Source organism: Myotis daubentonii, chromosome 5, assembly GCF_963259705.1.
Source record: "Myotis daubentonii chromosome 5, mMyoDau2.1, whole genome shotgun sequence".
Classification (NCBI taxonomy): domain Eukaryota; kingdom Metazoa; phylum Chordata; class Mammalia; order Chiroptera; family Vespertilionidae; genus Myotis; species Myotis daubentonii.
This window is the reverse complement of record NC_081844.1, coordinates 51,292,611-51,305,579: the sequence shown is the minus strand read 5'-3', so window position 1 is coordinate 51,305,579 and position 12,969 is coordinate 51,292,611. Positions and strand designations below refer to the sequence as shown.

Below are 12,969 nucleotides of genomic sequence, written 5' to 3'. Positions count from 1 at the left end.
GTGTTCCCCCTGATATTTCCAGTATCCCCTTGCACCATACATAGTTAGTACAATATTATTGACGACTAGAGGCCCAGTGCACAAAAACCTGTGCACACGGGGGCGGGGGGGGGGGGGGAGGGGGGTTCCTCAGCCCGGCCTGTGCCCTCTCGCAGTCTGGGACCCCTCGGGGGATGACCACCTGCTGGTTTGGGCCTGCTCCCCAGGAGATTGGGCCTAAGCTGGCAATCCGACATCCCTCTGGCAGCCCAGGAGCCCTTGGGGGATGTCTATTTGCCAGTGGAGAGCAGGCCTAAGCTGCAGTCGGACATCCTTAGCGGGGCTGAGGTGGCAGGAGTGGCTCCCACCACCACTGCTGTAGTGGCAGCCATCAGCCTGGCTTGTGGCTGAGCAGAGCTCCCCCTGTGGGAGCGCACTGACTACCAGGGGGAAGCTCCTGCATTGAGCGTCTGCCCCCTGGTGGTCAGTGTGTGTCATAGTGACCAGTCATTCCCAGTCATTCTGCTGTTAGGGTCAGTTTGCATATTACCCTTTTATTATATAGGATAGAGGTCTGGTGCATGGGTGGGGGCTGGCTGGTTTGCCCTTCAGGGTGGGGGTCCCCACTGGGATGCTACTGGGGTGCCTGGCCAGCCTGGGTGAGGGGCTGATGGCTGTTTTCAGGCTGGCCACACCACCTTTAGGGTGGGGGGTCCCCATTGGGGTGCCTGGCCAATCTGGGTGAAGGGCTGAGGGCCGTTTTCAGGCTGGCCAAGCCTCCCCAGTGACAGAAGCTCCCAGTCTATCCTTTTTTCTTTTTTTTTTCTGGGATTTATTTACCTTCTATAATTGAAACTTTGTAGCCTGGAGTGGAGCTCAGAGCCAGCCAGGGCTTGGCTTCCTCCATAGCCAGGGGCAACCCAAGGCTTCAGCTCCTTGGCCACGGCTGGCTGAAAGCAGGTATCTGGGGTTTATTTACCTTCTATAATTGAAACTTTGTTGCTTTGAGTGTAGCTTAGAGCAGGCCATGGCAGGCGGGGAACCTTGGCTTCCTCCATCACTAGAACAAGCAAGCCTCCTGCTCGTTCCAGCTCCATGGCTGCCGGCTGCCATCTTTGTTGGCAGTTAATTTGCATATCATGCTGATTAGCCATACGGTAGCGAAGGTATGGTCAATTATCATGTTTGTATATTATTAGGTAAGATATTCCTTATGCTCTACTTTACATCCTGGGACTATTTTGTAACTACCAATCTGTACTTCTTAGTCCCTTCACCTTTTTCACCTAGTCCCCCAACCACCCTCCCCTATGGAAACTATCAGTCTGTTCTCTGTATCTATGAGTCTGTTCCTGTTTGGAAATTGTTATATCTTGTTATAAGTTTTTAAGCAATTTAAGTGCTTTCTAAAAATAAAGAGGTATATATGCTATTTTTTTCAAAGCAAGTATCTTTTTCAAGATAATGTAGAGAGAAAGTGTGCTTAAAATGATGAAAATAAATTGACTGTAGTGATTATTTAGTAACATGTAATTTGTAACATAAACAGATCCTGGAGTCCTATAAACTAGAGTTCAATTTCCTGAATGATCATCTGAGGTTAAGGTTTAAAGCTTCAATGTCCTCACTTGTAAAATAGTGAGGTTATTATTACTGATCTCAGAGGGTTATTTTAAGATTAAACATAGTAATACATTTAAAATGCTCAGCATCTTGCCTTTTAATTGGAAGGCTCCTTATAAACATTTCCAATCGTTTTTGTGCTGGTAGGAGATGAGACAGGTAATCCAGTAAACAGTTATCTGGACTGAGAAAAAGCAGCTTCATTCTAAGTTCCACAGCTGTTATGTAACTTTCATTTTTTTCTCAATTTTTAAGTCATCAAGATGAGACAACCATTAATTTAATTTAATTTAATTTAATTTAATTTAATTTAATTTAATTTATTTTTATTGATTTCAGAGAGGAAGGAAGAGGGAGAGAGAGGTAGAAACATCCATGATGAGAGAGAATCATGGATTAGCTGCCTCCTGTAAGTCCCCCACTGGGGATTGAGCCCACAACCTGGGCATGTGCCCTTGACCGGAATCGAACCCGGGACCCTTCAGTCTGCAGGCTAACGCTCTAGCCACTGAGCCAAACCGGCTAGGGCTATCTTTTTTTTCAGGTTGAGTTCATTCTTAAAACTTCTTTGGAAAGGCATCATCTACATTAATTTTATCAAGTACAAATATTTTATTATTTTGAAGACAGACAAGGCAGCATTGAAGTAGGTACTTATGAATGTCAAAAGAAAACAATAATGATTCTGGGATGATTATTGGGTGCTTGTGTGATGGTAGGACATGTTAGGGTGACTAGAAAATCCACAGGGATGCTTTTGATCATGGTGTTAGGGGAAGCTTCCTTGAACAGTCAAGAATTTCTTTTGGGCTACATGATTCTACAATGACTAAATTCTTATTTAGAAACACACTTACTAATAACTATATTTTAAGTTTCAACTTTAAGTTTTAAAACATATTTTAAGGTCCTGAACAAAAGCAATATTGTTAAGTATGTCTGAAAGGTCAAAGGTAGACCTCTAAATTCATTTAGAGGTCATATAGACAGACATCTCCTTCTAGTGGGAAAATTGTTAAGTTGACAGTCTTTTTGTTGTTGGTGTTTTTTGTTAATCCTCACTCAAGGATATTTTTCCTTTTATTTTAGAGAGAGTGGAAGGGAGGAGGGGAGAGACAGAGACAGAATAACACTGATGTGAGAGAGACACATCGATTGGTTGCAACCAAGGTATGTGCCCTTGACTGGAATCAAACCGGGGACCCTTTAGTCTGCAGGCCAATGCTCTATCCACTGAGCCAAACCAGCTAGGGCAAATTGAGTCTTTGACAGTCTTTGAAAGTCTTCTCTGGAAACTCCTTATGGTAACAGGAATAAAATGTGGTTTTTGGTCAATTTCTCAACAGATAAATTTTCCTGAAATATCTCAGGGTTTTGTCATAATTTACAGCCTCTTTTTTTGTTGTTGTTGTTAATTTTCACCTGAGGATATTTTTTCCATTGATTTTCAGAGAGAGAGTGGAAAGGGCGGGGGGGTGGGGGGTAGCGGGGGGGGGGGGGGCGGGAAACATCAATGTGAGAGAAACATTGATTGGTTGCCTCCCGAACTTGCAACCGAGGTATGTGCCCTTGGTCTGGGACCCTTCAGTATTCAGGCTAATGCTCTAGCAATTCAGCCCTAACCATTGAGCATGCTGTCCAGGGAATGTACAGCCTTTAAAATATATATATATATATATATATATATATATATATATATATATATATATATATATATATATATATATATATTTTATTGATTTCAGAAAGGAAGGAAGAGGGAAATAGAGATAGAGATCGAAACATCAATGATAAGAATCATTGGTTGGCTGCCTCCTGCATGACCCCTACTGGGGATCGAGCCCACACTCCAGGCTTGTGCTCTGACTGGGCATTGAACCATGACCTCCTGGTTTGCAGGTCAGTGCTCAACCACTGAGCCATGCCTGTCGGTCTACAGCCTCTTTTAATGAAGAAAGTTGTCTTAACTATTCCCTTGTAAAAAGGCATAGAGTAAGAGAATTGAAATGTCAATAACAAATTAGAAAGTAGATTTATAAACTATTAAGATTGCAGAAATCTTGCAACACTAAAATATTCTGACTTTTGAAAAATGACTATCAACTTTTCTAAATATCTACAATATTTTCTTGAATGTAAGCTCACCCACTCCTGACATTTGTCGGACTCGAGGCAAGGGTAAAGTGGAGGGAGGCCCATGGCCCCTTTTCTTCCTGCCTCTGTCTGTCCTGCTCCAAGTAGAGCCTGTTTACAAGCACAAGGACACGCAGCCATGTATCCAGGCCCCTCCTCACTTGCTGCACACAGATGACCTTGGCCACCCTTGTGACTTGACTCATCTTCTGGAGCATGGTCAGCATTGTCATCACCTGCACGCTTGTGAGAAATGCAGAACTCAAGTCCCATCCCGACCTTCTGAATAATAGTCTCTGGGCAATTTATATGCAAATTAGAGTTTCATAAAATCTCTAGGCGATTCGTATGCACATTAGAGTTGGAGAACCTCTGCCCTAAAGTGAGCGGTTGCAGACAGAGGCCTCCTCATATCTCTTGACCTCTGAAGATATTGAGAAGACACTGGCCAATAAACAGTTCTGTTCAACTTCTTGCACATTTCAAATGATAGCTGATATATATATAATATTTTCTCTAAGCTGTTTTCTTATTTGGAGCCCCGCCCACCCCACCTACCCTACTCTGTCAATATCCAATTGCACAAGATGGCCATATCTCCTGGGAAGACCTTCTCAGTCTTCCCATTGTGACTCCATTGTTCTTATTAAAAACCTCTGGTAGACCATTTATTGAATTCTGGTTATACAACTGAATCTCCCACTAGACTGTGGGTAGAAACTGATTTCCTGAGGTAGAAACTGATCCCTGTTCACCTTTTGATCTTCCATTACGTGTAGCTTCAGCCCATTGCATTTATAATGAACATGTCTGAAATTAAATCTGCATCTTTTAAGTTTATTTTAATTTATTTTTTATCCTCTCCTGAGGATATGTTTATGGATTTTAGAGAGAGAGAGAGGAAAGAAGAGAGAGAGAGAAGCATCAATCAGTTGCCTCCTGTACGTGCCCTGACGGGGAATGGAACCCGCCACCTTCTGTTGTCTGGGGCAATGCTCCAACCAACTGAGCCATCTGTCCAGGGCTTAAGTTTATTTTAGTGGCTCCTGCAATTCTCTGCTTGTGCTGAGAAAGTAAATTAAAGTAAGTCTGCTATTTTAATGAAGGTAGATTTTACTCATGTCTTATCACATTTGGGAAAGTGTACACCTTTTGTATTCTCATGTAAAAATTACTATTGCTTTTTCTGTAAGTGTTGTATATCTATAAGACAGAGAATAAAATTTTATCTCACAGAGAGCACTGCTATTAGAGCCAAAAATTGATGGAGGGGTATCACAATTGTAGAAAACACAATTTTATTTTTATGATTTTCTACAAATATGTGTAATTTCCTTGGCATATACCATACTGTACACACATATAAATAATTTGGCCTCAAAAATGACCAGTTATCATCAATTTTGTATGTAGCTTAGTAGGCCCTAAACTACAGTGAAATACCAAGAACTACCATTTAAATTATATACTCTTTTGCTAACAATTGTTATTATTGGCAATGAGCAAACATGGTGTTAAGTTTTTAAAATACTTCTATATATTTTTTAAATGTTTGGGTTTGACAAGAAATCTTTAGAAAAAAACTTTTAATTATTTTCCTCTCCATGTATAGTTTAATGAAAACACCACCCTGCCTCCATATGTACTATAATGGAATTTGTTTCTTGTTAATTTGCATTTAGCCTATAAAAAATATCCTTTAAAGATTTTTTAAGGCATTGGGCTTTTGGCACATATTATGTTTCTAATTAGGAACAGGGATGGGAGGATGGGGGGAAATAAAATTAGATAAACACACACATGTGTGGATATGTAGTTATGCATATATAAACATATGCATGTATTTATTACATATGCATAAGATACATTATACATATAAGAATTAGATTCAGGTTAAAAAGATCTGCCAAATTCTGGGATTAGAAGTCATGTGAATGATTTTTTTTTCATTTCCAAACCTTTCTAAATAAGTTGTGGTAAAATAAGTGCCATAGTAGATGTTTCAGGCTATTTAATAAGCAAACATTTTCTCTCTCCACATGTACACACATATCACCCTAAAACAAACTCATTCTCACATACAGAACGAATTCAATCCATGCAAACGACACAAAAAGATGATTGGGAGGAGAAAGGAAATAGAGACTAACCATGAAGAGCTCTCTCTTTTTACCTTCATTCCTCTCGTCCGGATTAGTGTAGATGGAAGCCGCAGTAAATAATGAAAAGATAACAAAGGCCAATAAAATGAATGCCATTTCCAGGTTGGTGAATGGAAGCTCCATGGACCACCACATACTTCTTCACCTTCAATAGAAACCAAACACTGGTTTAGCACACTCTATCCAGAGAGAGCTTGTTCAGCAATTATTTATTTTAGAATCAGACACATATAAAATTTACTAAAACGTGTTAAAATACTTCTGTGCACCTGGAACAAGTCACCCGGGACTGGTAAAAATGGGTTGTGCTCTCATTTCTTGAAATTTGGCACAGCTATTGGTATAACTGAACTTTCACCTTTACTGTGTAGATTGGAAGAGAGCATGGAATTCTTCATGTTTACACGCATCTGTGAGTTTTTTTGGACACAACACTGGGAGTAAAGATAGGGTATATTTCACTTTATGAAGGAAGAAGTAGTGATGTTGATATCTGACATGTCTATACTCACGTTCAGAGTAAAATCTCTTCGGTTCATATGCCTGACGTTACCTGGCATCTGCTAGTCAAGTGAGATGTGTGCAATTGAAGCAATTTTTTTTGTTTGTTTTTTAGTGTAAAAACCATAGGCCTCAAAGCAGCTGTATTAAACCTAACCCAAATAAAAATAAATGTGTTCACAATTTAACCATGAAAACTTCCAATTTCAGACTGAGAAAGTGGAACTCATGTATTTTGGAAAGAAAATAGTAGCTCCATTAGAGGAAATTATAGCATCATCCAGTTGGAAGTAACCCCTCTTTCTGTCTTTCAGTGTTTACTACACAAATGCCAAATATTTAAGCCACTGCAGACATCTGTGGGGATGTTATCATTTTAAGAATTCCTAGAGAAAGAGATTTCACATCCTTTCATTGCAACTCATCCCAAATTCTTCTTATTTTAGGGAAGTAATTTATTGGGGTCTTTCACGTAAGGGTTCAGGTTCAGAAATAGTGAGCATATAGTACAAAAAATTCCGTATACCATCTCTCCATCCCCCCCCATTTCACCTATTATTAACAGCTTGCATTAGTGTGGTACGTTAGTTACAATTAATGAACCAATATTGATACATTATTATTATTAACTGAAATCTATAATTTACATTAAGGTTCACTCTTTGTTATATAGTTCTATGGGTTTTGACAAATGCATGTTGACCACCATTACAGTATCATACAGAATAGTTTATCTTGTGCTTCATGTATTATTCATCCCTCTCCTCTCTCTTCCTCAGCCCCTGGAAATCTCTTTACTGTCTCTAGTTTTGCCTTTTCCAATTGTCATATAGTTGAAATCACACAGAATATAGACTTTTCAGATTGTTTTCTTTCACTTAACAATAAGCATTTAAGGCACTCAATTTCTTTTTATGGCTTGATAACTCATTTCCTTTATTTTTATTTATTTATTTATTTATTTATTTATTTATTTATTTATTTATTTTACCACAGAATAACATTCCATCATATGGATGTACTACAGTTTGTTTATCCATTCACCCATTGAAAGACAGCTTGGTTGCTACCAGCATTTGGTGATTATGAATAAAGCTGCTATAAACATTCTAGTGCAGGTTTTGTGTGTACATGATTTTTAAAAAATATATATTTTTATTGATTCTAGGGAGGAATAGAGGGGGAGTAGAGATAGGAACATCAATAATGAGAGAGAACCATTGATTGGCTGCCTCCTGCACACCCCATACTAGGGATCGAACCATGACCTCCTGGTTCATAGGTCAGCGCTCAACCACTGAGCCACACTGGCCAGGCTGTGTGCACATGATTTTTCAATCTAGGATCATGTTTGATGGATCATATGGTAAGACTGTGTTTGGCTTTATAGGAAACTGCCAACCTGTCTTTCAAAGTGGTTGTACTATTTTGCATTTCTACCAGCAATGAATGAGCATTCCTATTGCTCTGTATCATTGCATCAACTTGGTATTGTCAATTTTTGGATGTTAGTCATTCTAATAAGTGTGTAGTATGTTTCCATTTGCAATTCCTTAATAATATATGATGCTGAACATCTTTTCATATACTTATTTGACACTACATATCTTCTTCGTCTTTGATGCAGATCTTTTGCCCATTTTAAAATTGGGTTGTTTGTTTTCTTATTGCTGAATTTTAAGAGTTCTTTGTATATTTTGATTCAAGTGCCGTGCCATATAAATGTTTCCCAAACAGTTCTTAACAGTGTCTTTTGCAGAGTAGTTTTTAATTCTAATAAAGCCCAACTCTTTTTAGATCATGCTTAATTGTATTAAAAAAAACCTCATTGCTTAACCCAAGATCATGTAGGCTTTCTTCTGTTGCCTTTTAAGTTTTGCATTTTATAGATCTACAATTCATTTTGAGTTAATTTTTGTCAAAGGTATAAGTCTGTTTAGTTTCTCCTCTTCTCTCCCTTCTCTTCCTCCCTTTCCCCCTCCTCCTCTTCCTTCCTCTTGCTCCTCCTCCCCCTTCTTCTTCAAATATGGATATCCAGTTGCTCAAGTACCATTTGTTGAAAAGATTATCCTTTCTCTATTGTAACCTCTTTGCTCCCTTGCTAAAGATTAATGACTATCTCGGTGTGTCTATCTCTGGGCTCTCTATTCTGATATTTCTAGAAACTTATTTTGTGGAGACTGTTTTATGACAATTTAAGCACTGTCCTGTTGTTCTCAAATCTGCTTATATATTAATTATTTTAAGACAAGAGACGAGCTATCTCAACAAACTGAAGACAGCTCTTACTCTTGTGTTATCAGTCTTCACCCTGGAGAGCCTCTGTGCATGTCCTCTGCCATGATGGGTAAAAGCAGCCCTCAGCTCCTCCCACCCTCCCACCCCCCCACCCCGCTCCCCGCCCCCAGTTCAGTACTGAGCCAAATAGTGATGCTAGTTTAGGAAGGAAAGAAGGCTTCAGGGGGAAATACAAACCTTCAGTTTGGCACTAAAGAAACCCCAGATTTTGTTAGACAAGAGAGGCAAAGTAAATCTAAAGAGAAAAGATGAATTGATTCAACACATGCTCTTTGAGTGTGGCATTATGCTAAATTGTTTGTGGTGAAGTGAGGTGATGGGAGGAGAGGGAAGCAGGAGCAGGACATAGGTGACATGTAATGAGCACTTAAAACGGACCAGGCACTATTTCAGGAGCTGCACAGCTTCATCTCCTTGAATCCTCCTAATCACTCTGTATGGAAGATAGTATTATTATCTCCATTTCATAAATGAGGGCACTGAGCACAGAAATATAAAGTAACTTAAGCAAGCAAACCAAAAACTCACCTTCATAGTTAGAATCCGGTTTGGCAAAGCATTTTGTGGATTAACTGGAAAGGAGTTTTTATGGTAGGTACCGTGATAAGATAATATCAGCTAAGCAAACACAATTGACAGATTTCAGTGCCAAGGTGAGAGCTTAGACTTTTTTCAAATGGTATTCAAAGGTGACTGTAAGGTCTTTGATAGAACAATGACATGATGTAGCAGTATTCTGAGAATATGAATTGCATTTCTATGTAATTAAAAAAAGAATGATAATCAGAAAAAACTCAAAATGAGATTTTCAGCTCTGTATTAGGTTCCACAATAGTAATAGAGTGGGAAGGATGAAGCTAAGAGCCACCTTGAAGGAAGGGCAGGAGGATCTTGGGAGTTTGCTGGTTATATGGGGTTCAGATGTCAACCCAACACTAGTAAAAATGCAGTACAAGGAGGAAGAAGGGAGATGAAGGTCACTAGAAAAATCCACAGAATCTTGTGTGAATTGGCAGTAGAGAATATTAATTCCTCAAACTTTCTCATGGTTAGTAGGGATGCATACACTCATACATTCTGCACTCCTCCAATATTTGCAATTCGATTGATCATGCTTTTGCTTTTCCAGAGAATATGAAGACTACTAAGTCAGTTAAAACAGCTCAGAGAACAACAACAACAAAAATAATTCTCATTGTTAATATTCTTTTTTCTCATGAAAAAATACAGCAAAGCAAAATAAAAACAGAAAAGAAATGGTGCCATCTAGTGGTGACTCAGTGCTATGGGTGGGAGAAAAATTATTTACTCAAGCTTTTTAATGATGTTTCATTATATGTATATTAGAGGCCCGGTGCATGAAATTCATGCATGGTGCGGTCTCTAGACCTGGTTGGTGACTGAAGCACAAGTGTCTGATGTGGAAGGGCAGGTCCCAGCTGACCTCTGGGCCCTGGGCAGCACCTGGGCCCCTGGGCCCCCCATGTGCCTCCCTCCGCCTGAGTCACGGTGTCCGAGTCCCCACATGGAGATATGGTGAACGTGGCCAGAGTGGTGCAGTGTGGGCCTCTGGGCTGCCCAGCTGCCCACGGAAGCCAGGTGGGCAACACACTCTCTCCTGACCAGCCTTGCAGACTGGCTCCTGTGCCAACCCATGGGGAGCCTGACCGCCCCTGTGGTCCTGGCTGCTGCAGCCTGGCTCACCCAGCAGAGGCCATGGGGGTGCAGGGCGGGCTCCCAGCACCTGAGTGTAGGGGGCTTCCCTGGAATGCGAGCCCTGGCATCCCTGGGGAGGGTAGCAGGGGGAGTGAGAGCAAGCTTGGCGGACACCCTGCATTTTCACCACACCTCCGTCCCTGTCACTCCCGCCCCCAGGTAGCCAGTAAGAGGTCGCAGCGCGTTGCCAACACCTGCCATGTTCCGTGCCGCCCCCTGGTGGTCAGTGCACATCATAGCGAGTGGTCAAACTCCCGGTCTCCTGGTCAAACGACCATCTGAGGGGACGATTTACATATTAGGCTTTTATTATATAGGATTAGAGGCCTGGTGCATGGATTCGTGCACCAATGGGGTCCCTCGGCCTGGCCTGCGCCCTCTCGCAATCCGGGACCCCTTGGGGCATGTTGGAGGGCGAGTTTCAGCCCTATCCCCTCAGGCCAGGCTGAAGGACCCCACCTGTGCACAAATCCATGCACCGGGCCTCTAGTGTGCATATAAGATCTTTGGTTACTCTCTTCCCGCCCTCCCCACTCCCCCCTTCCCTCTGAGATTCATTAGTCTGGTCCATGTTTCCATGCCTGTGCATTGAGCATCTGCCCCCCTGGTGGTCAGTGCATGTCATAGGTACTGGTCGAACGGTCAAACATCGGACGGTCACTTAGGCTTTTATATATATAGATGGTATCTTGTATGGTATCACACACCTATGCCAAATAGTTTCCCGTATTCTTCAGTTTTGTTCCATTCAAGAATATTCAATGACTTTAAGGTAACTGTTTCTAGAAGAAAGCATTCAGTAATGTTTTCTATACATATAGATCATATGCAGTGAGCCATTTCTATCTTAACATCTTTATGCTATTATGCTATGCATAAAAAAGACAGAAACTGAAAGCTAGGTAAAAAGATGTAGTACAATAATATACATTTGCCAGATATCTATAGCTATTCATTGTGAAATCTAATTATTTCCTTGTTTAGTGCTCAGGGTTCAGAGCCCTTAACCAGGAACTCTCTACCATCCTGCCCTTAATTCAAGAAAAGGCAGTTCCATGGTCATCTTCTGGGTCTTAAAACCAGTCAAGAGTTTATTGTTACCTTTAGATGATCTTACCTGCACTCCCTTTACTCTTGAGTATTCTATGGGAGCATCTGGAAAATAACTGGTTGTACACCCTGCATTTCTTCATGGATTGCGTATCTATACTCTGATTGTTAGGGGGCAGAAATAGAATAGTGAGGACTAGCTATAAGTATACGAAATATTAATCATGACCCTAACCAGTTTGGCTCAGTGGATAGAGCATCAGCCTGCGGACTGAAGAGTCCCAGGTTTGATTCCGGTCAAGGGCATGTACCTTGGTTTCAGGCACATTCCCAGTGGGGAGTGTGCAGGAAGCAGCTGATTGATGTTTCTCTCTCATCGATGTTTCTGACTCTCTATCCCTCTCCCTTCCTTTCTATTTTTTTTTTAAATAGAAATATTAATCATGTTTTGTTACCTGTGATTGTTTTGTTCTGATTAGAGAAAGCACATTCTAACCTGGCTGAGAGCTGTATGCCCGGGACTTAGGAGTTAATCTAGGAATGCAGTCAGTCCACGCTCCTTTTCCAAGAACTGTCTATAACAGCCGTGGGCAAACTATGGCTCGCGGGCTGGATCCGGCCCGTTTGAAATGAATAAAACTAAAAAAAAAAAAAAAAAAAAAAAAAAAAGACCGTACCCTTTTATGTAATGATGTTTACTTTGAATTTATATTAGTTCACACAAACACTCCATCCTTGCTTTTGTTCCGGCCCTCCGGTCCAGTTTAAGAACCCATTGTGGCCCTCGAGTCAAAAAGTTTGCTCACCCCTGGTCTATAATCACAGAAAGATTAACAACCTCCTTGCTGACACAATCTAGTCCCAGAGGCACTGACCCTTTGCCCACCCTTAGTGACCCCCAACCCCTATTTCCTGTAATCTGGTTCAGGAGGCACCCAACCTCTGCAAACCCCCAATTCCACATTGCCTGTAACCTGTAACCACTACACCTTGCCTACTTTGCCATGCCTGTAATTCTTACTTTCCCATGAATCTTTGTTCTGAAAGGGTGAGGACTATGCCCTCCATCTTACCCTGGGTCCTCCATTTTTGAGCAGAGCCATGTGCTCGGCAAGGCTTCTTCCCGGAAGCCCAAGCCTCTGCTAGCCACACCCAGGATTTCTCTAAACTAACCAATGACAATCAAGGGAAGTGCACGCCATCGATATGACCACATCCTGTGTAACGAGACACCGACTTGAGCCTGGCCAATCGGCAGGGCCCACAGTCCCCTCTCCTCCCCTTACTCCACCCCCTATAAAACTCCTCTTCACACCGGGCTAGGACTCGCTCTGCCACCTGCTGCTGTGTCAGTAAGGAGGGTAGGGGAGCCAGACCCGGGTTTGAATAAAAGACTCTTAGCTTTTGCATCGGACTCGCTAGCTCCCTGGTGGGCTCTTGGGAATCTTGAAATCTGGGCATAACCGTTCTTCTACCCAATATAAGCAGCTGGCTCATGGGCAGGGAA

The 12,969-nt window shown here is 41.4% G+C and overlaps 1 long non-coding RNA gene across 1 annotated transcript in view; it reads right to left on the bottom strand.

Annotated features, from left to right (window-relative positions):
- The window catches only part of LOC132235428 (uncharacterized), a 49,326-nt gene that overhangs the window by 21,900 nt on the left and 14,457 nt on the right, over positions 1-12,969 (bottom strand). The window contains exon 2 of the long non-coding RNA XR_009453017.1: positions 5,909-6,042. This is a non-coding gene — a long non-coding RNA (uncharacterized LOC132235428). The remainder of the gene's footprint in view (positions 1-5,908; positions 6,043-12,969) is intronic.